Source organism: Rhinolophus hipposideros (assembly GCF_964194185.1).
Source record: "Rhinolophus hipposideros genome assembly, chromosome: 1".
NCBI lineage: Eukaryota > Metazoa > Chordata > Mammalia > Chiroptera > Rhinolophidae > Rhinolophus > Rhinolophus hipposideros.
Window position 1 is genome coordinate 89,269,605 of NC_138047.1, and position 26,227 is coordinate 89,295,831.

The 26,227-nt window shown below is 33.3% G+C and overlaps 1 long non-coding RNA gene across 1 annotated transcript in view; it reads right to left on the reverse strand.

Moving 5' to 3' along the window:
- Positions 1–26,227, reverse strand: part of LOC308491798 — a 156,594-nt gene that overhangs the window by 122,552 nt on the left and 7,815 nt on the right. The window contains exon 2 of the long non-coding RNA XR_013992412.1: positions 3,681–3,765. This is a non-coding gene — a long non-coding RNA (uncharacterized lncRNA). The remainder of the gene's footprint in view (positions 1–3,680; positions 3,766–26,227) is intronic.

A 26,227-nucleotide genomic window follows, 5' to 3' on the forward strand; every position in this document is an offset into this window, starting at 1 on the left:
TTAGGTAGCAGATACATTCCCCAATCAGATACAATGCCCACCCCCATAATACAATCAGATAAAAATAAATAAATAAATAAATAAATAAATAAATAAATAAATAAATGCAACTGTAACAGATGAATTCCTTAGAGGAATTCTGCTTTGGGCTTGAGTTTTACAAAAATAGCTCCTTACCAGAAACTTCCTCTCCCGAGGACATAAGGGAGGTATGTATTCTTTATCAAAGTTTTGAAGAACCTCATGACCAAACTCACATCAACTAGCATCAACAGACTAAGCACAATTTTCATCGGACCCATGCTGGTACTCAGATGTCTACCGTGGTCAGTCTCCTCTTGCCTTTCCAGTTTCCCCTTCTCTTGACATAAAAGAAGCCTGAACGCTATACTTTCTTAAGACAGACTTGAGTCACCACTAAGTCTCCCATCTTCCCAGTTGGTGCCTTCTCAATCAATAAACCTTCCCTTATTCCAAACTCTGACATTTTGAGTTTTGGCCTTTCAAAGCATTGGGCACACGGACTTGAGACCAGTAACTCAACTACTTCACATAAAACCTGTTCAAACATAGTAATTCTCCTACAAACGTTTACCTTAATTCCATCAACCTTTACATTTCTAACTGTAGTCTCCATTAGAACATCATCAATAGGTTTCAGTACCAAGTCCGTAGGCTCCTGTATAAAGGAATTCTGGTGACTTCTCTTCTCCATCACCTGACCATTTTTCCCACAGGCTTTGGGTCCTCAGTAAGAGGTTGAGCTGAGGGACCGGGCCTGTTATCAATCTTGATTAATCTGCCTTACCATTGCCCCAAGAGATTGCCGGTCAGGGTTCCCCAAGTAAAGCGCACTTTCTGACTTTTAAAATGTTTCCAAACTGGGATAAATAGAGCAGACTTATTTGGAGCCCCTTAATGTGGAGAAAGCTGTTGGGAGTCTCTTTGGTCCACCCAACTTTTGGTAGTGCTGTATTAAAACTTTGTTGTAACCTTATCCATGTCCATTTTATTCATGCTACTTTTTATAACCATCTAAAGATTTCCACCCTGCTGAGATGAGTTCTGTGACCTTCCCCTTTCTGTTCCCTCTCTGTTTTGCTGTTGTCAATGTTCCCTTTATTCGCCTTATTTCTTAATAACCCCAAATTTCCATCTTGTTGGAAAGAGTCTCCTGACCCTCCCACTAGACCACTCTGCATTCTCTTATTAATTAACCTAAAGTTTTTATCACCATATGTAAAAGCTGTGAGGGGAACCTGAAACAGCAAATTTGGTAAGCCTTTCCAAACTGTTTTATCAGTTTGGCAACAATAAATTTGTATAGAATGCACAAGTGAAAGAGACCCCCTTAATTACAGCATTTACCATGACCTAGGTAGTGAACTGTGGGTTCTGTATCAACCCAAACATATTCTTCTACTCTGCGGCACTCAAAACCAAAAACACAGCTCTGACACAAGTTACTGTCATAATTCATTTTGGTAAAGGTTTTCAGGAAGCTGAGAATACTGATCTACCAAAATGAAAGAACTCCTTCACATTATGCCCCCTTGTTTCAATAGTTTATTGTTTTTGCCCTTCCCTTACCTTGATTTTCTCCTTTGGGAATGGCTTTACGGCTAATGGCCAAAGCTCAGATTCTGAAATCTGATCTTTGTCTAGCATCAAGCTTCAACCCAGTTTTCTCTTTTACTTTTAGTTTAGCTATTACAGATAACAATAACCAAGGGACTGATTATTTTTCCTTTCTCTTATTAATTTGCATTTTTTATGCATCCAGTGAAACCCTTCTCTGGAAGTAGTATCCATCTTTAGCAACAGTTTCCAGCATAGCTGGCTGTTCCACGCCGTGGATGACCATGTGGTCATTCAGAAATCAAAGGTTTCTCCTCCTTTACCTTCTAATCCTTTCTCTTCCCAAAACACATGGTTCCTTGAACCAGGGTCTTTCTAGCAAATCCCACTTCTCTCACACCAACTATTTTCGGTTCATGTATCAATCCCAATATATGTATGTGGGGGGAGGAGGGACTTCCCATAAAACACCAAGTAGTTCTCAGGACGCCAATTGGATATCCAATAATTCAACACAGTTCTGACACTTTCTACCTAAAGATAACATCACCTTCCACAGGTTAAGAGCTCAGTCCTACCCCACACACTCTTTCAGATGCCAGTGAGAAGTCCAGGTTGTTACCTGTACTTCTAGTGACAGGTAATAATAGATTGAAGGATCCCACAACCCCCTCCTTGGGTTTCATTAACTTGCTAGAGTAGCTCACAGAACTCAGAGAAACATTGTACTTAGTAGATTACTGATTTTCTATAAAATGACATAACGCAGGAACAGCCAGACAGAAGAGATGCATAGAGTACAATATTGAGAAAGGCCGTGGACCTCCCATGCCCTCTCCAAGGTGCGATTTTCCCAGCTCTTCCATGTATTCACCAACCCAAAAGCTTTATGAATTCATCTTTATATCACTGAACATGTTACACACTGTTTGGAACACACAATATACTTACACACATATTTGTGTGTGTGGGGGGGTGTATGTATGTTTAGATGGAGTAAAACGTCAAAAAACAAACAAGCAATTTCAGGTGACAAGAAAGAGACTCTTACAGTCCGTGACCTGAAACTTCTTTTCAAACCAGCGTGTATTAAATAGCAGAACTTAAGGGCAAGATCACGGCCACAAAATATATTACCAAATAACATATATACTACTTGGATATGCAAAATTAGATATAATGACTAGAACTAGGTTTATCTTTATACTTTCCTGAGGCAAACATACTAAGATCTAGAACAAGAATCAGGCAGCCAATGACAAGAAAATGAGTACATCTAATTATCTGTATGAATTGTAATTGCACCTTTTTAAAAATAGACTTCTATTTTATTGAATTTTCATAATGCCAAATAAAATTGTGGTTAATTACATTGTACACTTCAGTCCAACCATAAACCAATAAAAACATGTTTGTCGTCCAGAAAGCCTATCACAGACCAATACATCTCAGTGTTCTGTAATATGAAATACTAAAGTAATTTTGTAATCAAGGTAGGTGGTTAAAAGATGAAATAAATCATTCACTATGAGTAATTCTAGTTACTATATGCTCTTTTGTTTTGTTTTGATATTTTTCCAAGCATTTAACTAACAATATGAATTTTTAATTTACAAAGAAGCGAGGTTTACACCTGGAGTGTTTTCAGTTTTTATCCCAAAACGTCTCAACTTTCAAAAATAGATTGTATATGTCTTTATACAGATAAAAAATATTTTTATATAAAACTTGTATTTTAATGGCTGTATGTGGGGAGTATTTTAAGAAAGTGTCTTTTGTTTTATTTTTGATGAGATGTATGTCTTTTAAAGTATTAACAATTCTGGGAAATGCTCATGACTCATGAAAAAGCCTAGTTCTATGTTGTTATGTAAAATGAGTAAATCACTGTATGAAATAGTATATTTAGACCATGACCACAAAAATTTTTTTAAAGTATTGAAAAACTGCTAGCATTTATTGATTGCTGACATAATTCTAAACTCTGACTTAAGCACCTTACATGCATAATTTTGTTTAATCTTCAAAATAAACCTATGATGTATAATTATTATCACCATTTTAGAGATAAACACAAGTCACAGAGTGACTAAATAGCTTACCCAATGTCACGCAGCTGGATTCAAGATTAAAATCCGGTTTTGATTACAAAGCCCTTCTGCTTTGCCAATGCATTCAATACAGAATCTTGAAAAATAAAAAAATTGTAAATGAGAAAGTGTAACAAAATGTTAAGTTACCTTTCAGTTGATCTTTTTGGGTAAACTGTTTTAAGGAAATTTCTATATTGGGCATGAATTACCACCATCATAAAAAACAAATTTTATTGTAATAACACGATTCATGAAATTTAAAAATTAAGTAGACTGTCAAACTGACTGATATAATCTTTATAACTTGTTTTTAACAGAAAAGATTGGAAGACACCAAGGTTTAGAAACATCACATTAAAATAGAAAGTTTTATCTTCATACTTCTACTGATTTGTATTGTGATTCTACAGGATTAAAGCTAAAGCATGACTTTGGAAAATATTTTCTCTTCTTTTGATTCTATATCTAAAACAAGACTGATAATATTTGATTAAAGAAATGAAAAAATTAAGATAAAACAATATTGAATAAATTCCTCTGTGCTCATATAAATGTCTGTGACACCATCAGTGCATCTCATATTTGCTTACATATTCCCTGTCAGCTTAAATTCATTATATATCTCCAGAAGAAACCTATCTCTTCATACTAGCCAGTAACTACTACTGTTATGATTGATTAAATCACTTAGAGACTCCGTTAAATGTCTTCTAATTATAAAATTAGGCCACGTTGAAGAGTAACTCTTAATGTATTTATTTTTTAATGAATTGTCTAGGGTTGCCAGCAAGTGCAAGATACAATAGTTCTGGGAATCCAGGACGAAGAAGAAACTTGCTATTTTTACATAAAATTGTTCTCAGCTGAGAAGACGGATAGGCAAAATGACTATTACATCCTAATACTGTATTTTCTGAAAGCAAAGATATACAGACAAGGCATAGGGCTGTCTGAAGTAGTGCTGAAATATGCCTAAAGAAGCCAGGACAGATTTTTCAATGAGGTGGCATCTTATCTCAACATTGAAGGATATTTTACCAGAAGAAAACTCAGGTAAAATCTTCCAGGCAGTAATAACTACAAAAGGAAAGGCTTGAGACATGAGAAAGCATAGTTTGTTCAAGGAAACATGATTGTTTTTCAATTATGAAGAGTAATGAAGCCAGTGGAGATGAGTATGCATTAGTATTCACAAGGAAGATAAAGAATCATGTTATATGTTATGCATAATAATTTAAAATGTTCTGAAGACTATGTGGGCAAATAAAAAATATTGGTGAGGGCAATGAAATTAAACATACACAGATTATACAGATGATAGATAGATAGATAGATAGATAGATAGATAGATAGATAGATAGATAGATAGATAGAAGAAAGAGCACTCTGGTGGCAGACGTGTGACTATAAAGGATCAAGTGGGTCTAGACACAAGGAAATTACTACCCTTGTCCAAAAAACGTAGTAGTGAATTATTTGGACTTAGCCAAAGTCAATGGTGATGTCCAGGAGATCAGAGTTTTTATGATATGCTAAAGCCATAATTGCAAGATTTAGATATTAATTCAAAGTGAATGGAATGTGAGTTGGGGAAATCTGGTAGGTCCTCAATGCTCAATGCTCAATCTGGTAGTGACAAAAATTTAAAAAACAAACAAACAAACAAAAAGCAGAATAGTGATGGATCCAAAACTTTGAGTAAAAAGGAAGGGTGTTTACAGAAGTAAGAAATACATGAAGGTGAGTAGCCTTGGAGATAAAAGAACAAGCTCAGTGTTGGGTTTATTAAACTAGAGGGGCTCTTAGAATATCCAGGTAGAGACTGCTCGTAGGTATTTGGGTGTATAGATCTGAAGGTAGATTTCAGGTACCTATCCATGTAGATTGAGAGTTATTTTTACAAAAGTGATAGTAGAAATATTGGAGCTAAATGAAAATGAGCTATGAAAAATGTGTAAAGTGGGAAGAAACATGTGATGAAGACAAGAAACCGTGGAAATATTCACTTTTGTGAAGTGAATGAAGAAAAATTAGCAAAACAGGAACAACTGAGAGCCAGAAAGGGAACAGAAAATGATATCTCAGAAATTAAGAACAGAGGACGTTTGAGGAAAGTGTTAAAAGTGGAAAAGAGAAAGAATAAATATTGCAATAATTCCAATGGATTCATGATGAATGGCCGGAGCAGTTTCATGAACTGGTGGCATTAGGAACTAAACTTAGGTGGGTTGCAAAGTGAAAGAAAGGGAAGTATTGGGTACAATTATCTATACAACTCTTTGTAGAAAATTGGAATGGAGTGAAGCTGAGAGGTAAGTTAGTAATTAGAAGTAATTGCAAGACCAAGAGAAGGCCTCTGTATTTAAGTCCACACTCATTTCTAACTAAACTGGCTACAGTTAATAAATTTAATGTTGAAACAATGCAATTATTTTATATAGTGCCCATATTCTAAGTTCCCAATTAGCCAAATAGTGTCTTTTAAACTATTTTCTTTATCTAAATAGAACCCAATCAATGACATATATTTTGAGTATCTTTAATTTAGAACAGTTTATCAGCCTGATCTATTTATGTTTTATTTTGTTCGTATAACTGCTATATTTCTTATGCTCTGGGTCATTTGTTTTACAGAACGGTCCTCAATTTGGCTTGCTGGATTGTTCCCTTATAATTAAATTCAAGTTATTATTTTTTTTTACAGAAATACCTTACAAGTAATTTTGTGTTATTCTCAGTATATCACATCCTGAGGCATGTGATGTCAAATTGTTTCATTATTGGTGATGTTAAGTTTCTTCACTTAATTAGAATGGTGTCTGCCTGATTGTTGTCATAAAAATATACATTGTCCCTTTGAGGTGAGGTGATAATTTGAAGGAATGTAAATAGCCTGCTTACCAATCTTTGGCTTAATGTTTAGCATCAATTCATTATTCTTTACTAAACAAACTTTTACTGTGTGTTTTTTGTAATGCTGATTTTTCAAATTCTATTATTCCGTCTATATTTACTAGTTGGTATTTAATGTGAGAGAAATTTGAGCAATATTTAAGCTGACAAGGAAAAAAATTTCCATCCTTATTAGAAATATATATATGCATCAAAAAACTTTGCTAAAACATACAGTTACACTTTCTATAAATTTCAAAATATAATCCATCTTATTTTAGAAAAAGGATTGTTTGTAACCTTAAAAATTGGCAAGGCATATGTTTTCTTCCCTAGCATTAGTTTAGTTACCAGTTGATTAAGCTATAAAAAAGGAAAAACAAAAGAAACATAATTTTTTAAACACATGAAATACCTTCTTTGCAAAACTGGTTTAAGAACTAATTCATTTACTTTACTCAAGTGTTAAAAATGAAATATGACAAAAGTTTTAAGAATTATTTCTATTACTTTTAGGCTAAAGAACAAAATAGAAAAGAAACTATGTTCTACATACTTTCCTAGCCAATCAAAATATTTTTTCTATCACCATGGTAACAATTATAAAGACTTAGTGGAATCAATCAAAGCGTGATAATATCACTGGACTAAACAGTATGTTACAAAACAGTCTTGTTGCCTATAACAACAAATGAATATGTTATCGCTCATTAGCTGTAAAAGACTGCATGAGACTGCCTAGAGAACTCCCAGAAAAAAAAAAAAAAACTACAAAGTAAATTCATAAAACTAAACTAAATTAAACAACTTGAAAATGTAATTGGAGTCCTATGAAGAATAATTAAACACAGTAACTGCAGATAGATTCTTTTGTTGCTGATGTGCAGACTAGCATCTGGAGAACATTTTTCTTTTCCTCCATATGTTGGGATAAGACATTTTTTTGAACAAGTTGACCTAAGCAACTAATTTCAAGAATAATTATACTTGGTAAAAGTTTAAATGGAAAGATGTTCTCAAAGTTAGCAATATCTCATTCTCATAGACATAGTGGTACTGCTGTCCCTTACTTTTCCTTACCTGGATTATATTAGAATCTTGCTTCTAACTCCAATTTTTCTTTTTTTATTTACACCGCTTGCAGATTAATCATTTGGGAATGTAATTCTGCTCACTATTTGCTGCTTTATAAAAAGTTCAATTCATAAATGTTCTGTAATCTGACTACATTTTATCTTTAGTTTCAACTAGTTTCAAATAATTTCTGTTCAATTTTTAAAAATCGTTATTACAACTACGTATTTTGCCAGCAATGTGTTAGATCTTGATTTCAGAGAAAGCCCTAGTTTAAAAAAAAATAATGTTTAATAAGGATTACACTACACAATAAACATATACATGTAATTAATTCTATCACAAGGGTTACATGGAGATAGAATACTTATTTCCTTAGAGGAGACTGGTAAAAAGTCAAACAATAAGCCATTTATGATTTGTTTGTTGAAAGATTAAAAGATCTTTACCAAGAAAATGAGAAAGGAGGCAGGAACTGAAAATGGCCTTTCAGTTGAAAGTGTGGGTGTGAGGGTGGGGCAGACAGTGGGGTGGGGGTGAGTAGGGAACTATGGTAGTGGTTGAATAGAATTGTGTTGCAGGTTTAATTAACTACTGTCCGACTTGTAGCTGCTACAATAAAATATCAGAGACTAGGTGGCTTATAAATAATAGCAATTTATTTCTCACAGTTCTGGAGACTGGAAATCCAAGATCAGAGCTCCCACATAGTCATGTTCTGGTGTGGGCACTCTTTTGCGTTGCAGGCTGATGCATCTTCACATGGCAGAAAGAGATCAAGAGAGCTCTTTGGAATATCTGTTATAAGGGCACTGATCCCTTTCATTAGGGTGGAACCATCATGACCTAATTACCTCTCAAAGGTAAAAATACCATCACATTGGAGATTAGAATTTCAACACATGAATTTTAGAAGAAAACAAGCATTCAGTCCATAGATAAATCCCATTGTAAGGGTTTGCAAAGTAGGGGAAAAGACAGTATAAGATGTTACAAAAGTAGGCTGCTTCCACAGTCATGATAGCTTTTCCTTCTGGGCAAACTTCTCAACAGTTATCAGACCACGTCCAAACTGGACTCCTAAATATTCAAGTATAGGTGTGTGAGTGTGTGTGTGTGTGTGTGTGTGTGTGTGTGTGTGTGTTACTGTACGTTTGTTGTTTGCTGAGTTGTGTTTATGGCTTGTTAAATTTGAAAAGTGTGGGTTTGCTTAAAGGAAGTTGTATTTGGTCTCTGAGATTTCTACTTAAATCCTCAAATAAAACTTCAATTTACTATTTGACAAAAATGATGCATTTCTTCACAACTTGACCCTTGATTTATTTTTCTGAGTGCAATAGGCTGCAAAATATTTAGAGAGTAGGGATGTTAGCTTCATCTGGGTTCTAGCATAATATTAATAACTCATACACAGTAGAGTGTTATTTAGTATTTTCAAAGAACAGTTAGGGAAACAATAAAACACATAATAGTGGATGGATTTTGGTAATGACATTTGTTTCTTGTAATTTGTAACATTGCTTCATTAATTTTCAGTTATCAGCAGCCCACATTTTTTCCAAGGTACATATCTTCTCTTTATTGGATAAAATTTATTGTAATCATTAGTCAGGGCACTCTACGCTTATAGACAAATCAATGTCCCCTGCAAGGATGTCCCTGTCCGCAGTCCTGGAACCCATAAATATGATACTTTGTATGGCAAAGTCAACTTCCAGAAATGATTACATTAAGAACTTGGTGATGGGAAAATCATCTTGTATTATCAGACTGAGCTAAGGTAATCAAACAGGATCTTATAAGAAAAAAAGGATGATTGAATCAGAACAGGATATACGATAATTGAAGCAGAGCTGGGGACATGTGCTGGGAAGATGGAGGGAGGGTTCATGATCCAAAGAAGGCGGGTGGCCTCTAAGGGCTAGAAATCGCGCTAGAAATTGAAAGGAAACAGATTCGCTCTTGGAGTCTATAGAAGTAATGCAGCCTTACTGACCCTTTGATTTTAACCCTGTAAAACTAATTTCAGACTTCTGATCTCCAGAACTATTAGATTATAACTTTCTCTTCTTTTAAGCTACTACATTTATGGTAATTGTCACGGTAACAACAGAAAACGAATACAGCCCTTGCTAGTTGATCAGTAGACTCACGACCCAAGCCAAAGCAAAAGGACAGTTGTTCCTTGAACAAATTAGATGGTGTTTCAAGGCTGCCAATGATTAAATCTGTGATAATACTCTGAAGAAAACATGTTACTTGTAGAGAAATTACCAGCAATTTCTTATTTCCTGTTACCTTGACTTGAGTTTCTCCAAAAGCAAACCCTGAAACAAGAATTTAAGAGCATATAACAGGGATGCAGAAGTAGGGAGACGAAAATAGGGAGAAGAAAAAGCCAGTAAAAGATGTTTAACCTAGGTCTCTGAATTAGACATCAGAGTAGGTGCTAGGAAAGCATGTAGAACGCCTTAGATATTGGTGTGTCTGAGGCTGGGACATGTCATACGTTCTTATTCTCCATCAGTTGAGAGCTGTCCCCTGGGCCTTAACTTCCCTGCCAACATCAGCTACCACTGCAGGCAGAGCAGGCCCCAAGGCTTCAGAGAGAGCCCTGAGGCAGGAAAGTGAAGACACTTGTGGAGCAGTAGCTTGAGGCACAACACTGTCAACAGGCACAACTGTGACAAAAATCATAGATTAGCCCAGGGGATGCAATGGTCACCAAAAGCATCCGAGCACCTGTTCTTTATAAGCCAGGTTCTTGAGAGCCTTGTTTTTTCTATGAACTGCCAGTATTTTCTTTTTGGCTTAGGCAAATCCCACTCAGTCATTTGGAGTTTGCAAACAAGAACGTTTGTTGACATATGGTTCCTAAGTGATTCTTCTGTGGTTCAATTCATTCTTTTTCTAAATTATTTTCATCTTAATCACTTTAGGGATCAGTTAGCTAAAAATCATGACCTTTATTTCTTGAATATTTAGCATGAATATTCAATGCATCCCTTTCCATTTTTGTGACTCACCCATATACACCTTACAAGTATATACGCTGACGATTATCAAAAAGCAATTTAACATTTGTTTAAAATACAGAATCATAGATAAGTGTGACACTGTTTTATCCAATTCTTGCCATGTATCATAACCAGTGTGAAAAAAAAGAATTACACTGTATTTTCAAGGCCAGATTGTGGTAATATATACATTTTGAAGATAAGCTAAAGAAGACACAGTTTTAGAGTAATTGTTGTCACACAGATTCTGTTAGTTTTGTCCTGTTTAAACTTTATTGACACAAAAAAGAACATTCAGCTTTCAACTATATGAACCACTTCATAAAATTAGAAAAACCTGACATGTAGAAATCTTTCACAGTCAAGTCTCGATTGTCTCCCATTCCCTAACCTAGCCCAGTGTCATTGTGCCAAAACCCAGGACACACAGTGGTAATTAATCTGCCCTGTGCTAGCTGTGCAGTGATGCCATCTGTGGAAAACTGTCAAATCAAGTGATCCTTTCCCACATTGTGCCTATCCTGGGCATCACACACATGCCGTGACTCCCTTTTCTTCTGCTTCTCACTGCTCATAGTGCAGATCATGCCACCTCAGAGAATCTTTTCTCATAATTATTGTGCACGAATTAGTCCCCCATCTTCTTTCTTTGTTTCTTCCATTCTTGCCTAACTACCTATACAAAACATCCCTTCTGTTTCGTGCATACTCTCCTGGATTTTGACATCTACCTTTGCTACATTTCCTTCTGTCTTCCTTCCTCCTCCTCTTCATCCCTAGATTCTTCATTTTCTGCTTTCCTTCAATAATCTTTACTTTTTAAAATCACTCTTTTTTCACTTTCTCCATTCTTCCATCATTTCTTCTCTTCTTGCACTCTTCATTAATTTTCTAGCTTTATAACTATATTGAAAGTAATCATTGGAGAAATACCAGTGATAAATTTCCTCAAAAAAAAAACCAAGCCGTGGATATGAAAATCATTTAATATAAAACTAGTTTCATAAAGCCTAGAAGCCTTTCGTTTCCTACTGTTACGCTTCTCCTTACCAAACCCACCCTGCAAATAATAATGTTTTTTGAGTGCTACTCACTAGTTACAGAAGACATTTAATCCTTCATTTTCAAAAGCAGGAACATTTTATAATATTTTATAATTCAAATTAACTTAAATATTTAAAATTATGTGAGGCCATGTTGCTTTTGTACATACTGGTATTCCCTTTGCAATCTGAATCCCAGCATATTGCTACTCTCTACAGACTTGTGTCACTCTACCTCTTTCCTTGAATTTTTGTTTGTTTGTTTGTTTCTGGTTCAGTGTCTCACTCTCCAGTATTACTGCTATCATTATTATTGGTGATTTCATTACACACATAGATGATTTCTCAACTACTATGGCAGATCACGGTCTTAAAATCTACTCCTCCTCTGATTTTGTCCTCTATTCTAGCTACCAATTTTCATGGTTATATCTCAATCAATAGTAACTGGAATCTCTTTATAATTTAATGTCCAAGCAACAGGATCCTAAGCCAACACCTCAAATATTTCCAATTTAATGTTCCAAGAATTGTAAATCCTACATATTTTTTGTTTTTTTACCCATCAGCACCTACAGTATATGGATCCCATCTCATTTCTCTGTCACAGCTTCATGATGACCTTACTTTCTTATGTACTCAGCCTAAAAGATTCAATAGCTTATTATTAAAATGTATGTTTTATGTATGTTCTAACCCCCTGGCACCTTTCTTTCATCATTTACTTCACCTGGGGGGGGGGTGGAGAAATTGCTCTGGTTAAATATAGTTCTTTGCCTACTTTACACTTGTAGAGGTAAAGCTGAAGTTTACTGGGGAGAAATCACAAAAGTGCTAATTGGTCCCATTTGACATTCATGATGCCAACTTACAAGCTCACCCTTAGTGCTGCCCAAGAAGTCCACAACACGTCCCTAGTCTGTTTACTCATTCATTCCTCTCACTGAGAATTTTACACTGTTTCCTCTCTCCTCACCTCTACAACACAGTCTCAGGTAGAAATTACTCAATAGTAATGCTGATTTCTATTTTACTGAGAAAAGGGAATTTACAGAGGAAAATTTCCACATGATCTCATCAATTTTATTTATCCCCTACTTTCATCTGTATTCATAAATTCTCCCTCTCTCCCATACCATGAAAAAACATGTTTCATTCATATCTTCAAACCAAATTCTCCAAATTGAGCATCATGTGGCATAAGTGTCCGTGATCTCATTGCATGAGAGGAGGGTTCAGTCTACCCTCTGATCAAGGTCTTTTGATAATTTCCCATCTTATTTGAAATAATAGAAAAGTGCCCTAGTATTCCCAAGGGGCGCTGACTATATCTAGTCCCTGGTTAGCAGAAGTTCTTACGTGTCTACCCTGTCAGCCATATTAGTTTCTCCCCCAGTATTTAAACTCACCAAGCATGTTGTGAATTCCAGGCATTTGTACTTTCTGCTCTTTAGGGCATGTTATGGTACCCTCTTAGCTTCTCAGATGTCTGCATACAAAGAAGCTCTTTTCTAATTAACCATAAAACACGCAGTCCAAACACCCTAACTGATCTTTAATTTGCTTTACTTTTCTATAAAGTATATCCATTTTTCTTTTTAAGTTGTTTATTGTTTTCATCCTCACCTCTAGTGCCACTATACCCAATATACTCATGTATAACCTGCATGACAGCTGGTGTCTGTCTCACACATTCACAGACATATCCTTAATATCGAGAACCATAGAGGAATTTAATAAATGTTTGTAGAATGACTGAATGAATGAATGGATACATGAATTTTCATAAAACCTAAGTAAATTTCCTTATAATGTGTTTGTAGGTTACTTATTTCAAATTACTCAAGATGCTTATTTAGCATATTTAGCATATTATGCATAATCTTAATTAAATCTGAATCACTGGACTTGAGACTCAATGATCTACATTATTCTCTTTTTTTTTGTTTTTTTTTTTTTTGTTTTTACCGTTCTAGAAGATTTATAGTCAAATAAGTTTTTGGAAGTGTTGGTCTACAGGATTAAATCCAAATCTCACAGCCTTATAAACTGCCCTTTGTGATCTAATCCTTGCTTACTTCTTTGCTAGCTTCATCTCTAAGGATTCGCACTCATACATCATGTTCTCCAAGCATACTGATCTGCTGGGTGGAAAATCAATTGACATTATTATATGCGATGGCTTTCATCCACTTTTCTTACCTGTGCAAATCCCTAGTGTTTATTTGACTCTTTTCCAGTGATATAACAGAGAAAAAGAAGTAAATAACGATGGCTTTATGTATCATGTGTGGTGACAATTGATAACTGGTATGAAGGGAACCAGATAAAGACTTTTGGAAGGGATCAAGCATTTGTATAAGCCTCTGAGTGGGTGATTTATGCTACAAGTTAATCAAATTGTGCAAAAAGCTCTGAGCACTTTGTGCTAGCAGTTACACCATGATGTGCATGCATCCATCAGATTGTTAGTTGTAAGTATCTTCACTGAGAGCTTTAAGGAGTAAAGGGATGTATTAAGGGGACTTAGCACAATCACCAGGAGTGGTGGAGAACCAGACTTGTGAAATTGAGCAGATGTACAACATGGCTAGTGAGGTAACCCCCCTGGACAAATCAGCCTAGTGAGGACTATCTAGTAAGAACCAGCATTACCACTGCTGGAAAGCACGTACCATAGCTTGCACTATGCTGCGAGTTCTTGACAGCACTGTTTGCACGTACCCTTGGTAACTGAATATTGCTACCACTTTCACAGCTATACCTGCAATGACTTTTCTACCATTCTTATTCTTGTGTCACTAGCCATTGTATAAACATGAGTGAATGTATCAGATTGGCTGAGACAGGCAATAGGCTTGCACTGAACATGGAGACTTGGCTGAGAGAGCTATCATGACAGATAAAAATCTGCTCCCCAAAATGATTCATACAGTGGGGAGATTTCCACACATGTAAGGGGGGTGGCAAGTAGATGCTGGGCAGCGAATAGTATGACAATTACCCAATACAATTAAGAACACTAAGTTTCCAATTACAACTAATTTTTTTGTAAAGTTCTGATTTTTTTTTTTTTTTTTTTTTTTTTTTTTAAGGACTGATGTGTGACAGATATGCTAGTATCTGGCTCTGAGAATTGCAAGACCTATACTCCAATCTGAGCTTTATAAAGAAGGTAGTTCCTTAGTTTTGGTGAGCACACACATAAGAAGTTTCTGTTCCAGAGCTAGTTGTCTTCCACCCATGTATGTTTGCCCTTGCTTTCTCCTTTAACTGCCTTTGTTACTGGGATAAATCTGGTACTAACTTGTCATACATTCTTCTTTTTATGTTTATAATTTTTATTTATTTATTCTTTCCTTCTTTTCTTTTTTAATTTAATTTATTGGGGTCACATTGGTTAGTAAAATTATATAGGTTTCAAGTGTACAATTCTATTATACATCATCTATACTTTGCATTTTGTGCAAAGTCAATTCTCCTTCCATCACCATGTATCTTTGACCACTTTTACCTGCTTGTACCCCCACCTCCCTAACCCTCCGGTAACTACTAAATTGTTGTCTGTGCCTATGAGTTTTAGCTTGTTTGTTGGTCTTATTTGTATGTTACTTTCAGTTTTATATCCCATATATGAGTGAAGTCATATGGTTCTCGACTTATTTGCCTGACTTACTTCACTTAGCATGATAATCTCAAGATCCATCCCTGTTGTCACAAATGGCAGTATTTCATCATTTATTATGGCTGAGCAATATTCCATTGTATCTATGTACCACATCTTCTTTATCTAATCATCTTTTGAAGGACACTTTTGTTGTTTTCATGTTTGCCACTGTGAATAATGCTGCAATGAACATAGTGGTACATATATCTTTATGGATATTTTCAGATTTTTGGGGTAGATAACTGGAAGAGGAATTGCTGGGTCATATGGTAATTCTATTGTTAATTTTTTAAGAAAATTCCATGTTGTTTTTCATAGTAGCTGTACCAGTATACATTTACATGGAATGTACCAATTTACATTCCCACCACAAGTGTGTAAGGGTTCCTTTTTCTCTACAGCCTCTCCAACACTTCTTATTGCTTGTCTTGTTGATGATCTAGCTTGCCTTGTTGATAAAGCCTCATAGTGGCTTTGATTTGCATTTCTCTAGTAGCTAGAGAAGGCAAGCATTTTTTCACATATCTGTTAGCTGTTTCTATGTCTTCTTGGTAGAAATGTCTTTTCAGATCCTCTGCACATCTTTAATTAGATTGTTTTTTGTTGTTGTTGAGTTGTATAAGTGCTTTATATATTTTGGGTATTAGCCCCTTATTGGAGGTGTTGATTGCAAATATCTTATCCTATTCAGTTGGTTGCCTCCTTATTTTATCGATGTTTTTTTTGCTATGCAGAAGCTTTTTTCATTTGACATAGTCCCATTCATTTATTTTAGCTTTTACTTCCCTTGTCTTTGAGGTCAAATTCACAAAATCCTCTCTAAACCCAAGATCCATAAGTTAACTACTCACACTTTCTTTTATGCAATTTATTATTTCAGGTATATTTATATTTAGGTCTCTGATCCATTTTGAGTTAATTTTGGTATACGTTGATAGATAGCAGTCTACTTTCATGGTTTTGCATGTGGCTTTCCAATTTTCCAAGCAGCATTTGTTGAAGAGGCTTTCTTTTTTGCATTGTATGTGTTTTGCTCCTTTGTCAAAAATCATATATATATATGACATCTATTGTATATATGTTTTATATATATATACTATATATTATATATAATACATAGTATGCATAATATATATTATATATGACATATATTGTATATGTCTATGTGTTTTATATATAATATATATAATATATATTTTATACATATATACATATATACATATACATATGTATGTATGTATGTATGTATGTATGTATGTATATATTCCTGGATTATTCTGTTTTATTGGTCTGTGTGTCTGTTTTTTTCCTGACAACATCATGCTGTTTTAATTATTGTTGCTTTGTAGTACATTTTGAATTCAGGGAGTGAGATACTTCCAGCTTTTTTTGTCTTCTTCTCAGGATTGCTTTGGCTGTCTTGGTCTTTTCTAATTCCATACAAATATAATGGAATATGTATAATGGAAAAAAAACATGTGATATATATATATATATATATATATATATATATATATATATATATACATATATATATATATTCCAAATATAATAATATAATCGAATATATAATGGAAAAAACAAATATAATGGAATATATAATGGAAAAAACAAATATAATGATTTTTTATTGTTGTTCTATTTCTTTTAAAAAATGCCATTGGGATTTTGATGGGGATTGCATTAAACATGTATATTGCTTTGGGTGATATGACATTTTATCTATGTTGAATCTTTCAATCCATAAACACAGAAAATATTTCCAAACATTCAAGGATGATTTAGTACCTGTCCTTCTCAAACTCTTCCAAAAAATAAAGAAGAGGCAATACTTCCTAACTCATTTTATGAGTCTAACATTACTCTGACAGCAAAACCTGGTAAGGATAATTATACACACACACACACACACACACACACACACACACACACACACACACACACAGAAGAAAGAATACAAAAGAAAAAAGAAAGGAAGGAAGGAAGGAAGGAAGGAAGGAAGAAAGGAAGGAAGGAAGGAAGGATAGAAGGAAGGAAGAAAGAAAGGAAAAAAAAAAGATGAATTATCTCTGATGAATAGATGCAAAAATTATACATATTATAATAGCAAATTGAATACAACAATACATTAAAAAGATTATACATCACAATCAATTGTGGTTCATTCTAGGGGTGCAAGTGTGGTTCAACAGAAGCAATATTTTAGTGCAATACACCACATAAACAAAATAAAGGATAAAAATCATATGAACATATCAACAGATGCAGAAAAAGCATTTGACATAATAAAATACCCACTTCTGATTAAAACACGGAATAAAAGGGATATAGAAGGAATGTACCTCAACATAATAAAAGTAATATATGACAAACTCTCAGGCAATATCGTCCTAATGGTGAAAAACTAAAAGGTTTTCCTCTAAGATCTGGAATAAGACAGGGATGACCCCTCTCACCACTGTTATTTAACATAATATTGGAAGTCCTCACCAGAGCGATCAAACAAGAGAAGTAAACAAAAAGTATCCAAATTGCGGATGAAGAAATCAAACTGTCATTTTTTGCAGATGGCATAATTCTTTACATATAAAACCTTAAAGATTCCACCAAAAAGATACAAAATTAATGTACAAAAATCCATTGCAATTCTATATACTATCAATGAAATAATAATAATAATAATAATAATAGTAATAGTAATGATAATAATAATTCCTTCTGCAATTTAATAAAAATAATAAAATGCCTAGGATCAACTTAACAAAGGTTGTGAAGGACCTATACCCTGAAAACTATAAGATATTATTAAAGGAAATTGAAGAAGACATAAAGAAATGGAAAGATATTCCATGGTCATTCCTTCTTCTAATGGCACCTTATACTTTGTTTCCTTTCCAAAGGTGATCTTAACACCTAAAGGCAGACAAGCTTCACGTGGCAGAGGTATATCTATCCAAAAGTGTCCACAAATTGAGAACAGTCCTTTATATCTGTATTTACAGTACCCCACAATGAGTCTGACACATAAGGCAGGTATCAATAAATACTTATTGCATAACAAAGTAGAATTTGAAGGGAAAGTATATTCCATTGGGTTGTTCTGGGTCTGTATTTGGTACTAATCGAAAAGAAAAAAAAGATTATCAAGAGTGAGAGAGAGGAAATTTCCTAAACAAAGTAATGGACACGTTAGTATTTTCACTGGAAATAGGTCAAGCATATTCCAAATTGTCCACTGCCAGATTAAATTTTATTTTGCTGCTCTTTTCTGTGTTTAAACTGAACTAAAATACCAGAGGAAAAAAAATGTCAATGAAAATAATTCAAATATAATTATTCACCAGTGCCTCATTGCTTGGAATTATTTTTCTATTGATCGGTTGTATGCTGTACTCAGAAGAGAAAGTATGCCATGAGATAGTACATCATGCTGGTTATTGATCTGCTGTGATGTACTACTTCACCCATTCATAGTTCTCATTTAGGAAGAGTACATTTCTACCAACAGGAACACTTTTGTGCTTAATTTCTAAAGCTTCATTAATCTCCTAAGAATCTCTTCCTTCGATGGACATATATTATGACTACACAGATGTGGCTGTTGATTTAATTTCCAGAAGCTGCACTTCAGAAATATAGCTAGTACTCAAACAATAAGCACAAAAAGATATGGTAATAAAGTTCAAGAATAATGAATTTTTCAGGGTATATGTTCTCTCTAATGTACTCAGACCACGCTTGATCATCCCTTTGAAACTAGAATGAATATCTCATAAAATAAAGTTAGTTTATATTTTGACTATAACTGATGCATGTCCATAGCTTGTCCACAATTCATCTTACATTTATACATGTATTTTAATTGAATAAAAGTAATGTAGTCTCCACATTCTACCTTACAATTAGTGGTTATAAATATTTTTATGGTTTCAATTAAATATTAAATAATATTTCAGCCAGATTTCACATGATAATGATTTTCTCCTTCATTTAAAAAATTAGCAGTGTCAATAAGTTTAGATTAGGAATATTTTTTAAAAAACATTTCCATTGTTTTAAAAAAACAATACAATATTAATTTACGGTAGAATCACTGTTTTTAGGACATACACTTTATAGCACTCCATTTTAAGTTCTTAGCAATATAGACATATAAGCTAAGGCAATGGATAATTAGTTCTTATACACATGTTGCTCTATATTCCTCTATAAATAAATAGCTTTTACAAATGAAGTACAGATGATTCTTGAACAACTTGGGTGTGAGGACTGCTGATCCACCTTGCAGTCAACAGAATTTTGATTCCCCAAAATCTTAACTACTAAGAGCCATAAGGATAACATAAGCAGGAGACTAACATACATTTTGTATGTCATATGTATTATATACTGTATTCTTACAATACAGTAAGCTAGGAAAATGTAAATGTTATCAAGAAAATCATAAGGAAGACAAAATACATTTTTTGTATTTATTGATAAAAAATCTATCTGTATGTGGAAACATGCAGTCCAAAATCATGTTATTCAAGAGTCAAGTATACATTTTTTGCCTTAGGATATTTTTTTCTCTGAAAGAGAATAAAATACTTTATTATCAAGCATTCTCCTAGTTGTAGAATTAATGATTTCCATAGCCTAAAGATTCAGGGCATGCAGGATGAACAAATCAGCTCTTTCTATGTGATTATTTTTCTAAAATATAATAAAACAAAAGTCCAAAGTAAGAGCTCATTATTTTGCCAACAACTTATATAAGCTCTTATAAATAAGATAAAAAGAGTTGGCTATCATTTATTTTTTCCAGTTTAGAGTTCCAAATAGTATGTTATATATAGTGTATATAATTGTGGCGAAGGGGGATTGCAATGGGACATGTATAAAAAATAACATGATATAAAAAATAAGTCATGATATAAAAAATATCATTATCAGCTAAATTTACACCTAAGTTACTCTTCTGAAAGCCAGCTAGTGATACCAAAAATATGGGATGCCATGTATGCTATAAGTCATATGTAAAAATACCCTCAGTTATCGATGGTAATTAAATCTGTTAGCATGAGTCATTTTATGAAACAGGTATGTATCTTTATTTTAACATAGGAAATCATAAAGGTGAATTCATATCCAGATTGTTTAAATAGTAGATTTTGTTTTATATTCTAAATTAAAATAATTTGTGATTCTTAGAAAAATTAGAAAAATGCATTTTATTAAATATTTGGAATTCAATGCAGATTTTTAATAAACTCAAACAAATTGCAAATCTATAAAAAATAAAGTACAAAGGTGATATCACAAAACAATAATTGAATAGCAACCCTGCAAAAGTCTTTCTAAACAATTATGAAAATAATAACATAAAATTGAATGCACATATAGTAAACTAATACATTTCCAAAAGACTGCCTTAACAATGAACCAAAAAAGACAACTTGGAGGAAAAGTATTTTAGCATAAATGGCAAATAAATCAACATAAACCAACATAAAAGTACAATTAAATAAACACACAAACGCGCACACACATATGGACCTACAGCACGAGCTACTAAAATAATAAAGTTGTCAGGCAAATAGAAGCTTAAGTTACATGCCTGAAAGTCAATGAACACTACCAATATATATGATAAATTGTTAGCTAAGATACATGCCGGGTTGATAAATACTACTGAGATTAAAATGGTTTATTGACACGTTGTAATAAATGAGTGTGCATGTAAACACATAAATGTCTATATATGGATATATATACATATATATATGTACTGATATATATATCAGTAGTATTCTTCTGCTTCCTATAAGTTGTGTGAGTAAGTCAGCTTACTTTTTGACTTGCCTCATTCCTAGTTCAGATTCAGCATCTTCAGCTCCACTGAATAATTTGCTCTTGTCCACCTGCTTTCCAGGTCCCAGTAATTTATTGTAAAATTCTCTCACTTTGAATATATATATATATATATATATGGATATATATATATATATATATATATATATACACACACACACATATATATATATATACTGTCTCTAGACACACATAGATACACATATGCATACATATATCAGTGTTTATTCCTGCATATATACATCATATATATCAGTGTTTATTTATGCATATATATACAAGTATATATATATATATATATATATATATATATATATATATATATATATATATATGTAGGGTTGTGTAGATGTGTTTATAGTCACATATAGACATTTCCTAAAAAGAAAGTAGCTGATAAAAAGATGTTTAAAATTAGATTGTGATGAGGGTTGCACAACTCTGTGCACATACTAATAAATATTGACTTGGTTTGATAAATGAATGGATTGTGTAGTACATAAACTACTTCCGAGTAAAGTTATTTCTAAAGAAGAAAGAAAAGGGAAACTCCTGAACCATTGCTTCTTGAAATTCTACAGTAAGTACAATAAAAAGTGGTGATTTGTTTTTCTATAAACCCTAAAGGCAAAAAGAAAAAAAAAAGTGAGAGAATTTTACAATAAATTACTGGGACCTGGAAAGCAGGTGGACAAGAGCAAATTATTCAGTGGAGCTGAAGATGCTGAATCTGAACTAGGAATGAGGCAAGTCAAAAAGTAAGCTGACTTACTCACACAACTTATAGGAAGCACAAGAATTGGGATACCCTGAAATGTCAGGAAAGATTGTCTTAAATTAAAAAAAAAATGTTTTAGAGTTTAAGACAAATTTAGAGACCTACATATCCTCCCAGTTCAGCACAGTTAGGAAATTGTTTTATCTATATCCTGAGAGATAACTGGAAACAATCAAATAAAGGGTATCAGGATTAGCAGAAAAAAAGGTGTAGCTCAGGAGAACGTATTCTGATTTCCAAGCCAAACTTCTCATGGTCTACTCTCAACATACAGATTTCACAAAAGCTGTCATTATGAAACATATAAATAAGTACATAACATCCACAAAATAAGATATGTATGAGATGTTCCATTAGTTTAGATTTCTGAGAGAAATTTACATTAGACTGGGCTAAAATTGAATCAGATGGATACATTGAAAGAGTGAAAATAAACCCAAGCGGTTGTAACACAGTGAGATATTAGACTTGTTGTTATTGCAACACAACTTAACTTGTCCTAGCTAATATAGGTACTCAAAAAGTGGTAGCTAAGATTTATAAGGAGGAAATTATCAACTGTCAAATGTTGCCTACTCTAAAAAAACGAGGCCTGAAAAAGATATTTAGCAAATGCAAGATACCCATCATCTGGAGAGTGTAATTTTACTAGTTATATAGCTGACAGATTGCAAGTGTTAAATAATAAAACTGTCTTTTCTCATTTCTATTGTTACAAATTAAAATGCAGATGCTATTCTGAAACTTGTTTCTTGTCTTGCTTCATTTTATTTTTTTATGTTGAGCTTTGAAGAGGATCTTTGGTCTGCAGTGCTCTAATAATATGTTTTGCTTTGGGTGTATTCCTAATATGCAGATGCTGGAAATCGAGAGCTTATTCTCCAGACTTCGTTTTAAATAATATTTTATTTTATATTTTGCTTTTATTTTTCTGTTTGGACTCTATTTTAAGTTAGTGCTCTCTCAATTATACCTTCTAACTTTTCTGTTAATTTTAGTTGTGCTATAATTTTAACTTTACAAAGTATTTTGTGATAATCTTAATGAGATACAGATATAGATGATGACATAGATGTAGATGATGATATAGATGTAGATGTAGATATAGATATAGATAGATATGTACACACATATATAGATATAGATATACACACATATACACATATATGTCATTCATTAGAAATGGTCATAATTAAAAGTTATGGTGAACACAAAAAGAACATAACAGTATAGTCTTTGTCACCCAGTATTTACTTTTAAAGTTGGTTATATGAGGTCCAACAATTAAGTTTGCAAACTCAGCCAAGAAAAAGTGCTACATACTTCATGGCTGAATATCACTATAGTCACCTTTGAATTGTTCCCCTTGGGAAGCTATGCACCGATGCCAGCGCCTAGTCCACCCTTCAAAGCAACTTTGGATCTCTTTTCCTAGAATGACCATCAGAGCTGTTGTATTTCCCTTGATGTCTTGAATGTCATCAAAATGTCTTCCTTTCAATATTTCCTTTGTCTTCGGGTAAAGAAAGAAGTCTTTGGGGCCAGATCAGGTGAATAGGGAGGGTGTTCCAATATAGTTATTTGTTAACTGGCTAAAAACTCCCTTACTGACAGTGCCATGTGAGCTGGTGCATTGTCGTGATGTAAGAGCCATGAACTGTTGGCGAAAAGTGAAGGTCATTTTTGTCTAACTTTTTATGCAGCCTTTTTCAGCACTTCCAAATAGACAACTTGAGTAACTGGTTTGTCAGTTGGTACAAATTCATAAGGAATAATCCCTCTGATATAAAAAAAAAAAAATTTAGCAAAATCGTTGCAACAAGTTTGCTAACTTAATTGTCAGATCTCACAAACATGGTATATAAACTGTTATGTATTATTTAATCTCTTATTTACAGCTTTTTTCCTCCAGAATTTTACTGTCATAACATGCTCCTTATATTTTAGAAAAAAATAAAAAGAACGCATCATCAAAATGGTATTTATTTTTTCAGTTCTCTGTAATAGCTTCTTTTCATACCTCACTTCATGATCACAATCTTAGGAAATAGATGGTATTCTTTCTTTTATTTCTATCCTTTAAATATTTGTATAATTTTCTATAAAGTATCTCAAGATCTTGAGAAAAGGGGATGTCTTACTGACATAAAATGTTACGTGATAAAGTCGGTCACAAAAAAAGTTTTGGAATATAATTTTAATGAACTGAATAAAACATAAGCAATTAATGTGTAGGAAATAGTGAGATAATTATTTTTTTTAAGGATGAAACAAAGAAGAAAGAATGTTACTTCTTGAAATGGGATTTTTGACTAGAATTGAGACTAAATAGGGAGTAAACTTAAAATGATACGATGTTTTATGTTGAAATAACAAAGGGAGTTAAAAGTGATAATTAGTCAAAAGTTCAAATGATTTCAATAGAGACATAGAATTATTTAAATGAAAGCTAGGACATTCTTTTAAGATCACTTCAAATAAATGAGATACCCACTGTGTCAGTATTTTTAATATGCACTTTCCCCTATAATTGAGAAAGATTTGTTCATTTGAGGGAAATAAAAAAAGAACAATAAGCAGGGTTGAATGATTTTATAGAGTATCATGAAATAAATGTCAGAAACAGTGATTCACATACACTCCCCATATGCTAATTTACATATGAGTAGTATGAGTTGCATATATCAATTTTTCTGACATTTATTTCAGGAAGCATTGTAAATCTTTCAACTCTGGTTAGAGCACTCACTTTGAATTTTATCTCAATGATGGTGTCGTTGCCAAATGGAGAAATGGCACCGAAATTGCTGCCTATATATTCTGTTTCCTATCACATTATGATTACATGGAGATGTATATTTCTGCATAGTCACATTTTCCCTTGTCAGTTGCATATCAAATATGATGACATGAAAACAAATGAACCATAAATATATGAGTTATTTCTTACTACTTCATCAAAACTCAAGGTACACCTCAACAAAAAAATGAAATTTAAATATTGATGGGAGAAGGGTCCCTCTGGACAGTACTATGTTAAGTGAAGAAAAACTGCATTTATGTCATATTATAAATAGTTTCTTTCAAAAATACTTAATAATGTAAATGTTCTATATATTGCCGTGTTAAAATGTAAAGTTCCTAGTGAACTTTATAAAATAAAACAATTCCAATCCATGATGAGTTACAGGAAAGGGAAAACACTGCAAGGTATTAAATCTTAAGTAATTCATTTTTTATTAAATGGCCAAAAACTTAATGTTAGGAATTAGTCCCCCTCAAAAAACAAAAAAGTAGAAATTAATTATACATTTCTTATTAGTTCAGTGGATTAATGCAAATTTCCAGCCTGGTTGAAAAAAATTAGTTTTCAGGTTATATGCCATAGGAAAATCGGAGTTGATAACAAAAATCCTATAGCTAGATGGAAGTCTGTTTTGGTGACATGACTTGAAATCTATAATTACCCAAATGCTTTATATTAATGCCTTCCAAGAGAGCCGCTTGCTCATTTTTGCTTTTTTTTTTAGCATAATACAGTATCCTGATTCAAAAGAAAAGATATTTGGTGCTATTCAGGGATTAGCAGAGGTTTAAATGTTAATACTCTGCAACACTATTTCTTCTGAAGAATTCCCATTTAAATTCTTACAGGGGCCCTCAGAGTATATGCTATGCTTTAAAAGGGCATTTGTGGGAAAAATACTATCTTGGAAATGCAAAATGCAACACACCACAATAATCTTTGAACATTACAACACTCTGCCGTTTAGTGTTTTGAATACAACAGACAGCATATAACTTAATGGATATATTTTACTTAAGCAAATATTTACCTGGAGGTAAAATAATATTTTATTCATTTTAAATTATTTATGTGTATAAATATAATTTTAGTATTGTCAAAAGGAGAGATCAACTTTCTTCACATTTATATACAGAGTAAGAAATTTCAAATAACATTTATTTTAAGTAAACCAACAACTCTCTCTCTCTCTCTCTCTCTCTCTCTCTGTCTGTCTTTCTCTTACTCTCTCTCCCCTCTTCCCTCCTTCTCCTCCTTCCTTCCTCCCTCCCTTTTTTAGTCTGGCTCCTTCCTTCCTCCAATTTTCCCACCCTGGTTCCCTCCCTTTCTCTCACCCTCCCTCCTGCCCTTCTTTCCTTTTTTTTTCTTTTCCATGCTTATTATAAACAGAAGCATAATATCTCAATTCAAGCAGAAACCTTCTCTA